Raw genomic sequence first — 11,576 nt, forward strand, 5'->3', positions numbered from 1 at the left:
ATATTGACTGGGGAGTGGAAAGCCATTGAACATTATGTACCATACCGCCACTGAATGTAGCACTGACTGGGGTGTGGAAAGCCACTGAACATTATGTACCATACCGCCACTGAATGTAATATTACTGGGGAGTGGAAAGCCACTGAACATTATGTACCATACCGCCACGGAATGTAATATTGACGTGGGAGTGGAAAACCATTGAACATTATGTACCATACCGCCACTGAATGTAGCACTGACTGGGGAGTGGAAAGCCATTGAACATTATGTATCATACCGCCACTGAATGTAGCATTGACTGGAGAGTGGAAAACCATTGAACATTATGTACCATACCGCCACTGAATGTAATACTGACTCGGGAGTGGAAAGCCATTGAACATTATGTACCATACCGCCACTGAATGTAATACTGACTGAGGTGTGGAAAGCCATTGAACATTATGTACCATACCGCCACTGAATGTAATATTACTGGTGAGTGGAAAGCCATTGAACATTATGTACCATACCGCCACTGAATGTAGCATTGACTGGGGAGTGGAAAGCCATTGAACATTATGTACCATACCGCCACTGAATGTAGCATTGACTGGGGAGTGGAAAGCCATTGAACATTATGTACCATACCGTCACTGAATGTAGCATTGACTGGGGAGTGGAAAGCCATTGAACATTATGTACCATACCGCCACTGAATGTAGCATTGACTGGGGAGTGGAAAGCCATTGAACATTATGTACCATACTGCCACTGAATGTAGCATTGACTGGGGAGTGGAAAGCCATTGAACATTATGTACCATACCGCCACTGAATGTAGCGTTGACTGGGGAGTGGAAAGCCAGTGAACATTATGTACCATACCGCCACTGAATGTAATACTGACTGGGGTGTGGAAAGCCATTGGACATTATGTACCATACCGCCACTGAATGTAGCATTGACTGGGGAGTGGAAAGCCATTGAACATTATGTACCATACCGCCACTGAATGTAGCATTGACTGGGGAGTGGAAAGCTATTGAACATTATGTATCATACCGCCACTGAATGTAGCACTGACTGGGGAGTGGAAAGCCATTGAACATTATGTACCATACCGCCACTGAATGTAATACTGACTGGGGTGTGGAAAGCCATTGAACATTATGTATCATACCGCCACTGAATGTAGCACTGACTGGGGAGTGGAAAGCCATTGAACATTATGTACCATACCGCCACTGAATGTAGCACTGACTGGGGTGTGGAAAGCCATTGAACATTATGTACCATACCGCCACTGAATGTAATACTGACTGGGGAGTGGAAAGCCATTGAACATTATGTATCATACTGCCACTGAATGTAGCATTGACTGGGGTGTGGAAAGCCATTGAACATTATGTATCATACTGCCACTGAATGTAGCACTGACTGGGGAGTGGAAAGCCATTGAACATTATGTACCATACCGCCACTGAATGTAATACTGACTGGGGTGTGGAAAGCCATTGGACATTATGTACCATACCGCCACTGAATGTAATACTGACTGGGGTGTGGAAAGCCATTGGACATTATGTACCAATATAGTAATATTACATTATCTTGATTTGAAACAGGACCAACGCAAGCCAAGGTTAGTTTAAATGTTGACGTGTTTGTGTGCGTGTGGGGATTAAACACGAATTGGTTGATATGCGACGTTCTCTAATATTGGACAATTCTTTGGTGTACCATGTAAATGCATTTGCACTGCAGCCCAATAACAGTTTCTAAGATTATGAAACAAGAAAGCCACTGACGTGATCTATTGTGTCATTGCAACACTATCTTACTTTACCTCGTTGGAATAAATGGGACTTTCGTGCAAGTTATTAAACGTATCTTATACCAATGGACAGGCTAGTTTAATTAAAACCAGTCACTAGAACGCAACAGTATTCACGAATGACAAAAGGTTACTGCAAGTTGCAAACGTTTCAGTTAATCCTTTATCTTTTGATACATTTTTTGTATGTAAAACAATATTTATGTACAAGTCCTAACACACCAGTAGTATTCAGTTTTTGTATGAAACATAGTTAAGCAGAAATAGCAAACTACATTTAGACACAGTAAATATTCGCTGATATAAAACACCGACTGTCACATTTAGTTACAATGAGTACAATCTAACGCATATACACGAACATCAGGAAGGAAATGTTTTATTTAACGACGCACTCAACACATTTTATTTGCGGTTATATGGGCTACTTTTTCGATTAGCAGCAACGGATCTTTTATATGCACCATACCACAGATAGGATATCACATACCACGGCCTTTGATGTACCAGTCGTGGTGCACTGGCTGGAGCGAGAAATAGCCCAATGGGCCCACTGACGGGTGCCGATCCCAAACCGACCGCGGATCAAGCGAGCTCTTTACCACTGGGCTACGCCCCCATACACAAACATGTGCACATATTATAGTATAGTGTAGTGTAGTGTAGTGTAGTGTAGTATAGTGTAGTATAGTATAGTATAGTATAGTATGTTATAGTATGTTATAGTATAGTATAGTATAAGTATAGTATAATATAGTATAAGTATAGTATAAGTATAAGTATAGTATAGTATAGTATAGTATAGTATAGTATAGTATAGTATAGTATAGTATATAGTATAGTATGGTATGGTATGGTATGTTATAGTATAGTATAGTATAGTATAGTATAGTATAGTATAGTATAGTATAGTATGGTATGTTACAGAAAGATAGATTGGTGATGTATTACCTCAGCATCCATGATATATTGGTACGAGCTTCCCTCAAGATAGATCGTTCTGTAATCCTTCAAGTACTAATCCGTTCGAATCTCTAAGCCATAGCTTCTCGCAGCGCTATCTTACAGAGGGTGGGGATACGTTATCCGCGATGTTAGCAGCGCTAAACACTGAGCAATTTGTTTGTTGATTTTGTCTTTGAGTAAAACTGATATAAAAGTTCCAAAATCCATTTCAACCTCTTACGTTTTGTCACAAAGATATGTAGAAGATTTACCGGCATGCTTAGTGAGATCATTATCACGCAGTTGACATGAAAGGCTAATAAACCACTGATACACCAATTCATTGGACAGGGGATCTCTTTCGTGACCGTTGTCAGTGTGTCCAGATACCCAGGCACATGCATGATTACACACATACAGTAGAACCTGTGTTAATAAGTCATTCAAGAGAACATGTTTTAAAATTACACTTTGAAAATAGTTGGCACTTTAATATAGGTCGATGTGTACTTTATTAAAATAAATGAGAGAATAGTGCAGAGGTGACCTTTTCTGAATCATCAACAGACCATGACTAAATTTATTTAAATATATTGTTTAGTCTCTGACGAAATTCGAAAACGCAGAATTACAGATAGACCATGACTGAATTTATTATAAAAACCGTTTTTCTTTATGTCGTCTCCAATGAAATTCTGGTGTAACAATAGCCATATTATGTATTATCCTGTGTGTGGGATGGTGCATATACAAGATCCTTTGGTGCTAATCGAAATTAGTAGCCTACGGAGTGGCGGCAGCGGGTTTCCTCTCTTATTATATATGCGGTGCTCAATCATATCTTCGACAACACATAACTGTAAATAAACATGTGTTGAGTGCATCGTCAAATAAAACATTGTTTTCTTCCTTAATTCGATAAAGCAGAATTACAGGTGGACACTTGAATCATCTATATTATGACTGAATTTAGAAAACAAAAGTTTCCGATGGCGAATACGAAAAAACCTTGCTAAAACAAATTACAAATGTAACAATAATTCACAGTGAAGGTACACATTTAGTCACTTTCGCATTCATACGCTAAATAGACAAACATGACCTTGCCATAAATGTCTAACGGGGAGACGTGTTGTATTGCACTTGAATTTTTAAATACTTTAAATGGCACTTATTCGAGTTATCAAGATACATCTTTACGATCTCTTTCAATATAATAGCTTTGAGATACCATGCTGTAGACACCATGACGTAAGTACCATATATATATATATGTAGTGAATAACACTATTAAAACGAATACACACATTGTTGTTACATATATATGACATATACTAGCCAATATACAGGGATGTCGTTAAACAAACGTTATGTTCTTTACCATTCCATTGTCCAGTGGATTCATGTACACGTTAGATTATTAATAAAACTAGATGTTATTGCCACTATGGCTTGGATGTTTCTGTCTGCACTGCATCTGAACACGCTCTATCATGTGCAGGTTTAGATATGTCGAACCAGTCTTGGGAGTGGCAGTCCTCTTGCAAAGTAGGAAAGACGTATTGTTTTGTGGAGTCACCTAGAGCAGCTATGACCTTGTCGGAACATCCTTTCGACTCTGCCGTGTTCAGAGATACGATGATTTTGATACAGTAACTGTGTTATCATTCAGATTTAGTTAGATTGCCACTCTCTGTCTTGTGAATGGCAGTCCTTTTGAAAAGTAGGAAGGACGTATCGTTTTGTGGAGTCATTTGGAGCAGCCACAACCTTATCAGAACCTCAGTTTCATTATTATCTGTCGTGTACGATGATTTTCATAGGCTAACTATTTTGTCGTTTGTTAGGATTTAGACTCAAGTGGAGGCTATTTCTCACTCCAGCCAGTGCACCACGATTGGTATATCAAAGGCCGTGGTATGTGCTATCCTGTCTATGGGATGGTGCATATAAAAGATCCCTTGCTGTTAATAAAAAAAAAGTAGCCCACGAAGTGGCGACAGCGGGTTTCCTCCCTCAATATCTGTGTGTCCTTAACCATATGTCCGATGCCATATAACCGTAAATAAAATGTGTTGAGTGCGTCGTTAAATAAAATATTTCCTTTCTTCTTTCTCAAGTGGAGGATTCAAACTGACGATTGACTCTTGCCACAGATTTATTTGGATTATGTGGGCTGCGAGGGGTTACGCGTTATCAGGTTTCTGTCGTATAATTATTTAATCTAAGGTTAACATTAATACTGATTGAAAATACCAATTACGTGAAGTTCTATTCAACTTCCGCAACAATGCGGAAAGCGACCGGTGTAGCATTTAATTTGTACTCCTCTGGATTTGCGCTCTCCAGTCAACATTATACGTAGAATAAGCACTCCCCAGTGCATATTATATATATTATATGTATTGTATGCACTCCTCCAGCCACTGGTATATTATTATTATTATTATTATTATTATTAAGTGCATATCAAATATTCCTTACTGCTAATCGGTAGGAGTAATCTGTATATGACGATGACATATAAGTGTCATTCTACAGAAATCATCACTTTTCAAAATACGAATTCAAGATAAACCAGTTAAAATATATAAAGTTTTTCTGTTAACGTTTGGAAACTAGATGAACAAAGAAACATAAAATCATATCTGGCCACGCAGTACTGTAATCGACCTTCACGTGCAGACACATCGTACTCCATGAGCAAACTCATTATGCCATTGGTGTTAAGGGACAAGTGGGATAATTCAGCAGTGTGATCCAATTAGTTTATAGTGATCAAGAGCACACGGATGTGTTATTTGGGTGTCCCCAATACCATATTTGGAATAACTTTAGCAATAAAAACTACTCAAGGGTGTAATTTTGCATTTCCACACAGATATTCTATATGCGACTTAAATTATACAGTGTCAGTTTTAATTATTTTAAAATATGGAGTCCTTCAAAATAAATTTGATCAGTCACAAAGGTTGAGGCTATGCTTTCCTTAATAAACAATTTAAATTTCAAAAATAAAGTTTCTGGAGAAATGACAGTTAAAATATTCTTGAGTACACCAATAACAATGTGTAACACCAATGACATTCAAGACTGGATGCTTAAAACACTATTATTCTCGAGACTACTGCTACTTGTTAGCAAACGTATTTAATTAATATTTCCTTAATTTAACCCCCCCCCCCCCCCCCCCCAAACCATTTCAACCTAAACTATTAAAGGCCTATTGGAATAATTGTGTGTTTCTGGGAACATTGATAAAAGTTAGATACGGGCGGTCAGACAGTTTAAAAAATATAAAGATTCCTTCATTCATTCGTGTAGTTATTTTCGTGCTTATATTATGTTCATACCAGTGAATGGATTGTAAAATATAAATTTTCTAATGAATTGATTCTTAATTAACACAATTTATACACTCAAAAGTATTTATAATTGTTACGAATGGATTATATGTTTACCATTCACTACTGTCGAGACACAAAAATGCAGCATACCTTTTGCAGATCGAATAATATTATAATAATTAAAAACAATTTCTAACAACAGGCGGTTTAAAATCATAAAAATTAAATGATTTGGCCTTGTTGATCTAGCGCGTGTGAGGAGGTCATGTAACATGCTCCACTAGTTAATTCATCTTCCTCCATTTCAAGTTAAATTTTACTGGTTAAGTGGACCCGATATCGGTAATTTTAAGGAATAAACAAAAACGATTTAGTAAAATTAATGGTTATAGGAGTTTGTAAAAAAAAATTATTTAGTTACTTGTCTCAACTTTATTGTTAATAAAAATGTTCTAGAACTGTGACGAAAGACCTCACATATGAACGACAAGCAGACGACAACAAACTGGATGTTCATAGCGCGAACCGTGCATGAGAAAAACCGAACGGAGCTGGAAGCATAACGCAGTTAGGGACGTTGACGATATACTCTTTACATTCCAGAAACACATTTATTTTACCCAAAGTGCCATTATGCATCTATGATGTTGCACATGTCCATTTAAGTTTTAAATCATCCTTTAATAATATGCTAAGCGAGGAAAAGGGCATCTTACTAAAACGCATTGTCATTGGTGTTACTAATTGTCATTGGTGTTACTTAGCATATGGTAACACCAATGACAGGTAACACCAATTACAAAATAAGTAAATAATTAAGTCATGCTCTCTAAAGAAACAGTTGAGAAAACTGAAAAAGTGCATGTTTTAGCATACATAATATGTCTATAATAACACAAAAAAAATCTTAAAATGATTAACCATTGCATAAATGAGACAGTAACACCAATGACTGTGAATAAACCTACTTTTATATTTTGACAACACATTCATGACATTTAAACAAAACTACTCACAATTCTTTTTACGTCATTTGCTTTTAACAAATAAGTTTGAACCCGATATCTACTGGTGAAATGTTTCATCCAGAGAGCATTCAGTTTCTTTTGTTTTTTCATAAGTATACACAGTAACACCAATGACATAAAATTAAGGACAAGCTTATATTGCCCACCATCTTTTGAATACGGAAAATATTTACAAGGTTCCTTCTTTAGTGAGTAAGCCAGCCATCAGTACGTATTACATTAAAGTTATTCAGTGTTATGTCTTCTATTATATATTTTAACAGTGGATGTTATGTATAGTGTTGTGCTAGGGACAGGTAACACCAATGTAATTTTCCCACTAACCCTGAATAAAATACCTATCAAAGCTGATTTGTAGAGACAAACAATTGCTATGACAGGATGATATTATTAATAAGGTATCATTGAAGACAGCAAATATTGTTTTCTATATATAAATACAAAATAAATTGTATAGGGACATAAAAGTGACAATTTCTGTAGAATGGCCCATAATCCCCTTGCGTTATTTTATATATGCGCGTGCATGTTATGTATGTGCGTGTGCTTGTGTGTGTATTTATTTGCATGCTAGTTGTGTATAAGTCAAATAAGCCTTGCAGTTCTCCTGATACATGTCGTAGGATCACAATAATTAAACCCACTGATGTTGTTTTTTCACGTTCAAGGTCTAATATACCCAATGTCATGGTGTGTGGTGTCTTGTCTGTGGAAAAATATATATAACATTTCCGTTATCCTGTAGTGTGTTGAAACAGGACTGATTTCTCGGTATCCACACCAATCAGTTACTGTCTGGAGACTTCGCTACAAGTTTGAGTCTGAACTTTCAAACTGTTCTAAGTGCGGGCCCACTTTCAAAATGAACATGTTAGACACAAAATAGTTCTCTCAGTTTGCACAACACTCGAGCAGTGACATTGGAAGGCCATAATATCGCTTGTCTACGTATTCATTCGCGTAATGGTTGTCGTTATCCGTTGTCATAGCAACAAGGATCCGGGTGGTGTCAGTGTAACCTCTTTATTTTCTTCAGGTAAATTACTTTAAACATGTCGATGAGAGAAAAAACAACAAACAAACTGATTTATTTTCCACTGAAAGGCTTTATTTAGTAACTTATAACTAACTGAGTAACCCGTGACGTAAATAATATAGATCACGGCGAGACTCCAAACAATGTGGGGGTAGGGGGATTAGTGAAATGACGCGTTTATTATCTAAAACACTGCCAGTATGTTCAGATTACTGAGTTACGACTTGCCACAAAGGAAGAACCAAACAGGCTCGCTAAATCCTATGATCAAATACGCCCAAGTGGTGTGTGTTATTGCAACTCATGCTAGTAATGCGATCTCTTGAAGAGTAATAAATATTGGAATTACCCCCCTCTCTCCCCCCCCCCCCTCCCCCCGTCCACGGAGCAGACCCACTTTGTTATGTTCTCGGTCCAATGAATAGCAGCCAAATTATCCTAACTATGAGCCGGTGCTTATGCACTGTCCATTGCTGCTGATCCGAAATAATAAACTTTATAACTGCCTTTTTGATAGGTAACGAAATTTAGATGTCATACAAACGTAGACACTTATTGTTATCAACCAAATGTCGCCACAAACACGTGTGCAGAAAGTCGTGCAGGCGGGGTCTAGATTGTAGCGAGCGAATTTGTTTAGGTGGGGTCGGGTCATGCTTCCCAAGAAAATACAATGGAAAAAAAAGAGAAGAAAATTCGCTTGGAGCAGGGGGGAAGGGGGATATCGATTCCCAAACTCACCTCGTAATTTGTTCATGCAATGCTAGGTTCAAACTACCAACTGCCAGCACAAAGTTGGCCAACTTTTTACTGGCAGTTGATAGTCTGAGCCTAGCATTAATTGTTAATCTGAGCGCACCCGTCGTAAGTCGGGACGCAGCAGTAACAGTGATAAAGTGTTCGCCAAATGCGATCAGTCTAGGATCGATCCCTGTCGGTGGGTACATTGGACTATTTCTCGTTCCAACCAGTGTACCACGACTGGTATATCAAAGGCCGTTATAGTGCTGTCCTGTCTATGGGATGGTGCATATGAAAGATCCTTTACTACTAATGGAAAAATGTAGCGGGTTTCCTCTCTATAGTATGACTGTCGAAATGACCATATGTTTGACATCTAATAGCCGATTATTAATCAGTCAATGTGGTATAGTGGTGTCGTTAAACAAAACAAACTTTACATCGTGGCAGCTGACAGTATGAGATTAGCATAGGCACAGAAGTGTAAGTCTAAAACTAACCTTGACACTAACGCTAATGTTCAAATTACTTATATTACAGTACTAGTGAACTCACGACTTGAGATGGAATCAGGATTTGCTCAGTTCGGTTGGAATAATCGGCATCCTCGGAACCAATGACGTTGTCGACGACAGAACTGGAGTAGGTTCTGGATCGTTGTCGGTAAACCCAAGATCCAGATCCACACACCAAGTGCATGCTGAAACACAAAATAATTTGAAAACATAAATATTGGATAATATTAACGTGAAGACTGAAAATCGAAAAATATTTCTGAAACATAAATATTGTATAATGTTAAAGTAAAGACTGAAAATCGTAAAATTGTTTTAAAATGTCGCAGTAAAATCCGAGTCAGAAACGTTTAACGTCAGGTGCGAGAAATATGATCAATATTGATTTGCCAAATTTCAATAAACTAGTATTTATTTTTTTCAAAGATATACATGTACATGTAATTAAAATGTTAATATTTTAAAAATAATGTTTAAGCTCTTATAGACTGTCAGTGCAGGCCTAATACGTATTAAAGTGACAGACGCTAGTTTTTAAACAGTACGACGAATTTTTCATTATTAAAGCGGGTTTTTTATAATTTCAATTAGAAGTACTTACATTTTATAATTTAGAGTATTAATTTTCGTACACCCGAAGTGATTCTGGTCATCCAGGTTTTTGCAATACCTCAAAATGCATTTTTCATAATTCTAAAAACTCACGTTCGTCTGAGAACATTGGGAAGAAATGATTGTCAAGACAGGCTCTAGCTATGTGTAGATGGCATTTCCCTGTTTAAAGATCACAGACTGTTAGTTTCTCTGTTATAACCTTGTCCAAATGTGTTGCAGGTTTTTAGATTCACTAAACATAGTGTACATTTTCACTGGCTGAAACGAGAGTCTGCGCGTTTAGTGGTATAATTAATATGTATCATACAGCTACTGTACGTTGATGGTGCGTTTCAATTCTCAGTGCAAAATAAACCCCACAAAACCCCCACAAAATAACTAAAAAATACCGCACACACCCAAAACAAACAAAACAAACAAACAAAAACCCCGCAACAAACAACAACAACCCCGCAACAAACAAGCAAATAAACACACAAAACAAACAAAAAACACTCCAAAACAACAACACCCCTCTCCAAAAAACCCCAACAAAAAACAAAACAACAACATACACACACAAAACACCTCCAAATATTCAAACCCCGCCAAACAATAACACATAAAACAAAAGCAACGTCCTTGTTGATTACTAGTATTTAAATGTCAAAATGGTTACCTTTCCATTCTGGATTTGCTTGCCTGTCTTTCACTAGATGGAGTCTTTGGTTTGAGATTTGTCATTTCCAAACCAGTTTCTTCAATTCGGTCGTGTCTCTGTTCTGTGTTGACACGGCTCGAGAAGATTTATTACTGCAGGACAGTAGTGCATTAACATGCAATGCGGCGTTAACTAAACAAATACGTGTAAATCCACCTGTCCTAGTACTTAAAAGGCTTGAAATAGAAGCCAATGCAAAACATGAGTTTGCATTTTTCATAAAGAACTAAATTAGCGGTATTGTTTTACTGTTTTATTTTATTGTTTTGTTTCTTTTTGTTTTGTTTGCTTGTTTTTGTTTTTGTTTGTTTTTGTTTTGTTATTGTTGAGGTGTATTGGGGTGAAGACATAGCTGTCATCGCAGTACGCTGCAAGGGCGTAAGGTACGATACAATACAGTTGTGGAGAGTTTGTTTTGCTTAGCGACACCACTACAGCACATTGATTTATGAATCGTCGGCTATTGAATGTCAAACACTTGGCAATTATTGATTCGTTGTCTTAGAGAAAACTCACTACATTCCCCATTAACAGCAAGGTATCTTTTATAGGCATTAACAGCAAGGTATCTTTTATAGGCATTAACAGCAAGGTATCTTTTATAGGCATTTTCTCAAAGACAGGACAGCAAATGCCACGGCGTTCATATACCAGTCGTGGTGCAATGGTTGAGACGGGAGAAAACCAGTCAGAGAATTGGACCACTGAGATGCTTCGATCCAATGACGCAAGCACCTCAGCGGCGAGCGCTCTTCCGACTGAGCTAGACCCTGGCCCCGCAGTTGTTAAGAAAGACACGTTCGTTAACCTCAAAGTACGTCATCGTATTTC

This window comes from Gigantopelta aegis, chromosome 6 (assembly GCF_016097555.1).
Source record: "Gigantopelta aegis isolate Gae_Host chromosome 6, Gae_host_genome, whole genome shotgun sequence".
NCBI lineage: Eukaryota > Metazoa > Mollusca > Gastropoda > Neomphalida > Peltospiridae > Gigantopelta > Gigantopelta aegis.